Raw genomic sequence first — 6,265 nt, 5'->3', positions numbered from 1 at the left:
TCCCGCCTTCTAAATAAAAGAGCCAATCAGTGATCAGTGAAGTCATTGCGTCACTGGAGCTGCTTTTAGAAGCTCCTGTACTGCTTTATTTCAGATTTTGGAGCTGATATAATAGGTTTTTCTTCCGTATACACCTATTTATATATAAAACCAAAGAAAAGTAAGAAATTACAATGCACATTGGCGTGCAAGAATTGCATCACACGCTCCGCCCTGAAGTGCGGGAATAAATACGGAAGTGGATGCACGCACCAGTTGTCTTTTCACTTCGGAGCCGATCGATGTCGAATGTCTCTGAAGAGTGTTGTTGTGTTACAACGAGCGAGTGTGTCTGTGTTCTTCTGGAAGACTCTCCCAGTGCTGGTGTTTCTACAGCGAGGTTACAGCGGTGGTCACGAGCTCCTGAAGCTTTCAACTGCTGTTTTAACAGCATAAAATTTCAGCATAAAAAGTGTTTGTTGACGTTTGGTTGAGGGCGAAAGAAGTGAGTGCTTCACTGTTTCTGTAACAGTGTTGCCGTGGTTGTTCCCCTGTGTGCTACGGCACTGGTGACGGGTCCCATTTCCTGAAAGAGCAACACGGGTGAGTTTTACGTCTTTTTCAAGATGCCATTCCATCCATCCGTGCGTTTCTGGGTGCGGAAGGGCGTCTCTGTCCCCCTCTGACGGTCACAATAGCTGTATTACATGTTTGGGCTTAAAGCACGGTGAGGCAGCTTTTGTGGATGAGTCATATTCTCACTGCGGGAACATGAGCACTCGCCTTCGTCCATGAAGGTGGAGTCCCCATTCCCATGCCCCGCTCTAGTGTTTCTAGGCTGTAGTGCTGCGTGAGTTGAGATTCCCCGCCCGGCAAAGCCCCGTGGGTCCCTCACTCCTTCTTCGCACCGCAGCAGGTGGAGCTCCCCGATGAGCGTGCTGGTCCCTCTGTAGTGGACTGACCAGCCGTTTCGTTCGGGGCCTCTCCAGAGGACAGGATGTCCATCGCAGCATCGGAGGGTGAGCTGGGCTCTGGAGATGACGACTCGGGTAGACCCTCTGGGAGACCAGCGTTGCCCGAGCCAGATCCAGAGATGGCAGCTATGCTAAAAAGGGCTGCCAAAAAAAAATGGCAGCTATGCTAAAATTCGTGTGGAATCCTCCACCGTGTCCCGAACCGTCTCGGTTGGATTATTGGTTTCTCGGGACGGACTGGGCTGGTCTTCAGCCCGCCGCCCCAGTACCTTTTTTCCCTGAAGTGCATGAGGAGCTTACTAGGTCATGGACAGCACCTTTCTCTGCCAGAACCCTTGACGGAGGAGCGGTAAATTGTAGATTTAAAAATCATCCTTTCCCCATTATTGTTGAATCACAGAAGCTACACCAGTTACTTTTGCCAAGAAATGTATTATTTATACATGTGTCAGTCATACAAGAGAAACAGGCATATAAGAATAAGGCTACATGAGAGGTGGTCTTCATTCCAGATTTCTCTGTTCCCCATTCCTCTATCCTCTCACCCCATCATGCTAGCTGTAAATGGTTTCTCTGGGTTTCTCCTCCCTCACCCCATCATCTCTATGTTTCTCCTTCCTCTCACCCCATCATGCCTTTATGTTTCTCTGAGGTGGTACAGTAAGGATTGAGCTTATATACATCACAGAGAGACTTTACAACTTCCTTGTAAGGTAGCAAAATATGTTGCTTATGTTTAAAAATGGAATGTATACCTTGCTTGCACATGGTACAATCCACTATTCCTCTGTGTATACATTAGTGGTATACAAATGGTACATTTGCATCAGTTGAAACTAGGGGTGTGAACCGACACTGGTCTCACGGTTCGGTTCGATTACAATTATCATGTCATCAATTCAGTTCAATTCGATATCACGATGCATCACAATGCACCACATCCTCAATTTTAAATTTTACTTCAAAAGTGATGTGTGCTCGCCTGTTCGGGAAGTCGCAGTGACAGAAACAGTGACATTCCAGTTTAAGTTTCAAGGGAGTAAAGCTTGTTTATGCCATTAAGAAAAGGAAAATCTGTCATATAAATTTTGTTTTAAAGAAATGTTCATTTAAAAGCAGCGCTCATTAATCAGTGTATTATGTTACCTTTAAAGATGCGCGCATCAACCGTCGCCGAGTCCGCTGTTGAAGGTGACGATCATCCATTTATAATCACGCGTAACAACACTGAATAATTGTAATTTGACCATTGGGTGCGGATACTTAAATCAGAGTAAATTATTGGGGCGGGTGGATTTATTTTTGGCTGCGGATTCAGGTGATGGTGGAGCTATCGCGCATCTCTAAAGCAGTCAGACTCTGCCAGGCGTTAACAGCTCGGGGTGAAAATGGCTAACGTGGTTTATCAAGTTAGTGGTATTATTACCTCCTGCATATTCTATTTGTGTGTGACATGAGCACACACAGCGCGTGTCTTCTGCAAGTCGAGCTTACCAGGTTGTTCATAAAAGCCTAAATGTGCCCAGATGTAAGCTTTTAAAGTAGTTGGAGCATGTTTAATTTTCTCGCACTCGCGTCTCACCTCCCAGATAGCATGTAACCATCGAAACAATGTTGAGTCAGTGTTGATGTGTCAACACTGATTACATTGAAATGACGTTAGAAAGTGATGTTGCTTTAGCATCACTCTTGCACCCTCGGTTAATATTGAAATAATGTTCAGATTTCAATCACAAATCAATGGTGTTAATATTGCTTCAGCATTACAAAGTGCTGTTGTTTTTGCATCACTCTTGCACCCTCGGTTAATGGTGAAGCAATGTTGAGATTTCAACCAAAAATCAATGGTAATAGTATTGATTCAACATTACAAAGTGATATTTGATCAACATCACTTTTGCACCCTCAGTTAATGTTGAAACTGTTGAACAAAAAATCAATAGTAATGCTAGTGAATCAACATTACACTATGATTGATTCTACATGACCGATGCTGAATCAATACTGAAATTACCAAAAATAATCAATGGTAATATTGAATCAACGTTAGAGAGAGTATAGAGGGATACCATATGTCACTTTTGAGTGATTTATGGCCCTCTAAGCCCCGCCCCTTTTGACCATGGGAATATTCCCACGTTAGCTCCTCCCACTTATGGACTGTACAGTACAGCGTGGGAAAATCGGACTAGTGTCACGCCTTCTTATGGGTTGAACATTTGAAGCGTGGGAAAATTTCCCACGCTCAGTAGTTCTAAACAGTGTATATTAAAACTTTTTAAAGAAATGTACAATAAAGACAATCAGAGGTGAGATCAGTGTTTTTTATTTATTAAAGAAGACAGATGTACATTCATCACTTTTAAAATGTTAAAAAATCAATGAAACAAGTTAAAATTATTTTTTTCTCTAAAAAGAGCTATTAAAAAATGAGTTAGTGTTGTTTCGAGATGTTAAAACATTAAAACAACTTTTTTCATTACAAAAAGATAATTTTTCTCTAAAAAGAGCTATTAAAAAAATGAGTTAGTGTTATTTCAAGATGTTAAAACATTAAAACAACTTTTTTCATTTACAAAAAGATCATTTTTAAAATGTTGACTTGTAAGCATTTAACTTTCACACAGTATTTTGTAAAACTTTGACATAAAACACAAACTAGTTTAAAAAGCCTTACGTTTTTACATACCCAATTGTTAAAGGACTCAGAGTTTAAAAGATATATAAGTGTTTCCTTATGCTGGAGCAGAGCGTCCACTCACTCCAGAGATTTGTCAGGACTGAGAGTGTGTGAAGGTTACAGAGAGACACACAGGCAGACTCCGCCCCTAGCCCCTCCCACAACAGACGTCACCGTGGGAAAGCCCAGCAGCTCCTTTTCACTTCCCAAATAGAAAAAGCGACCGGTCAGTTCATTGTCCGAACTTAAGACTAGTGAATCAGTGTGCAGGGAGGCAAAGAGACCACACCCCCTAACACACCCCTCTCAAAGCTGAGAGGTCAATTTCGATTTAAGGACATCCCTAAAATGACATCACTCACGGGAATCCCCCTCCCACAGCATCACAGTCACATGAGCTGTTTAAAAAGGAGCGCAAACATGACACGAGATACTTGTTGTTTTATTCAAGTAGAACACTATGGCTACATCACACCCCAAAACTCCTGAAACATTGATGAAGCTATGGAGGATTCGACCTTAGCGCCGCGAAAAAAAACACATAGTTACCAGGACCCGTTTAAAGGGGCATTTCACCCATTTGAACATTGTTTTTTATTTAAAGTGGGTCATATATGTAGTCGAAATGTAAAATAAATTTTGAATTTGGTGCCTTTGTGACCGAGAAAAGACAAAAAATAACTTCAGGACGCATTTGTATGAAAGACAACAACTCCCACAATGCACCACATTGCACAGCTCCGCAAGCCACTCCCACTAATCCTGAAAGCGCATATCTGCCTATAAGAGAAATCACTCTTCCGTCTACAAGGCTAGCTACCACCAGAGCTTGAAATTCATTTCACATTCACACAAAATGTCTAGTTAGTTGGCGAACTCATTAGTGCATTACTCCTCGTTTGTATTTCTTTCGAAAAGGTGAATTATTGCATGGTACCGGGATGTTCAGTCAGAACATATGCGGTGCGAAACTAGGATAGTTCACAACACAAACGTCCGTGTCCTCGTCTGATTCAGAGATTTCGTCCAGGAGAAATTGTCATCGTTGGAATTCTTTGCCGCAGACGGACTCTATCTCTGTGTTCGTAGCGGTTCGTAGTTGCATAGTGAGATCACCGGCGCCACCAGTCCGCCCTAACTCGAGCCAGTCCGGGCTCCTCGTCCGCGGCAGGCAGGTCTTCTGCCTCGGCTGCTCTTCGCTATAATGCGGCTTGTAAAGATAGCCACAAACACCTGATTCAAGCATCAGACTTCCGAAATCCTCTTATCATATTGAGCACTCTCCTCCGCTATTGTCATAACTGTACATCTGTCTCCACAGCGCCTGTTAGCTTAGCTTCAAACAAGATGGAGGATATTGCTTTCAGTTTCAGAGAGTAAAGTCCCACCCACTGATCTGTAATAGGTCTGTAGCGTGAGCGGTTCCCGCCCCTGGGAAAGATGAGGAACGTGTCTGTAGTCTCAACAGAAATCCCCCCCTCTTACACTTCCTCCTACAATGACGCAAAATGACGATTTTTGCGTCATTGTAGGAGGAAGTGTAAGAGGTAAATAACGGATTTCTCCCGTCTCAGGGGAAAATGAGAGAGTGTTGCACGACCATTCAATAGTATGACTGGGTTTCTAACAATGCAAAGCTTAATGCAAATGGGTGGAGTGTCCCTTTAACGCGATGTCTCCACGAGCCGGCGGAGCGCAAATGAAATAGGCTACTTTTCACTTGTCTGGAGGACGTGCGTGTCCATATGACTTTGACAAAAAACAATCGTGAAGTCAGATTGGTTAATGGATAACGACGAGCGATTCACAACGAATACAACAGAGGATCCGGATTGGATTTTATTTTATACAGGAGTATGGAGAGATTTAAAAGATGATGGAAGTGAACCGGTTTTCATAGCAGAGTGGGCTGGATCAACCACGGGTACAAGAAACCGACTTCTCGCGGATTATTTCAATAAACACCTAGAGGATTACGTTTACATACTTTGCAGTGATTTTGGAATGGATGTACCCGAATGTTCGTGACCTATTTCTGAGGATGAGCATTTAAAATAGCCTACTACGATTTAAAATTCATGTTTCAATGGAAGGTTTACCTGTGTTTTTCTAAAATCACGTAGCTTTTTTTAAATGGAGCGACGCATTTGGATCTGCTGATGGATACGCACCAATAGGATTACCGGCTGCAACGAATGGATACCCACAGAAAAGCATCGATTGGCTGAATAAATTGTGATTATTTAATCCTTTCTATGTAAAGTATTTTGAATTGCCAGTGTATAAAATGTGCTATATTAATAAACATGCTATGCCTTGCTTCGCCTATGTCACAGGAGAAATTATATTTAATTCACAACTCTATGCTCAGTCTCATACAGGCTAGAACTGGCTCACACAAACACCCACCCCTAATAAAGCTAATATTGGTGTAATCTCTGAGAGGTCTCACCCACAGATGCAAAACTATGCGTTGGGATAATCCAGACATAGCTTTACTAAAAGAAAATATTATGGAAGTCATTTTCAAACTGTGCGTAGGCTATGCTTCAACATGTAATTATACCATATTTTATATATTAATATCATGGTTCCATGTTGTTTTAATGTTTGTTTGTTTGTCTGTTTGTTA

The sequence above is a fragment of the Abramis brama genome (assembly GCF_963993115.1).
Source record: "Abramis brama genome assembly, chromosome: 8".
NCBI lineage: Eukaryota > Metazoa > Chordata > Actinopteri > Cypriniformes > Leuciscidae > Abramis > Abramis brama.
Note: the sequence above shows the minus strand (reverse complement) of the source record.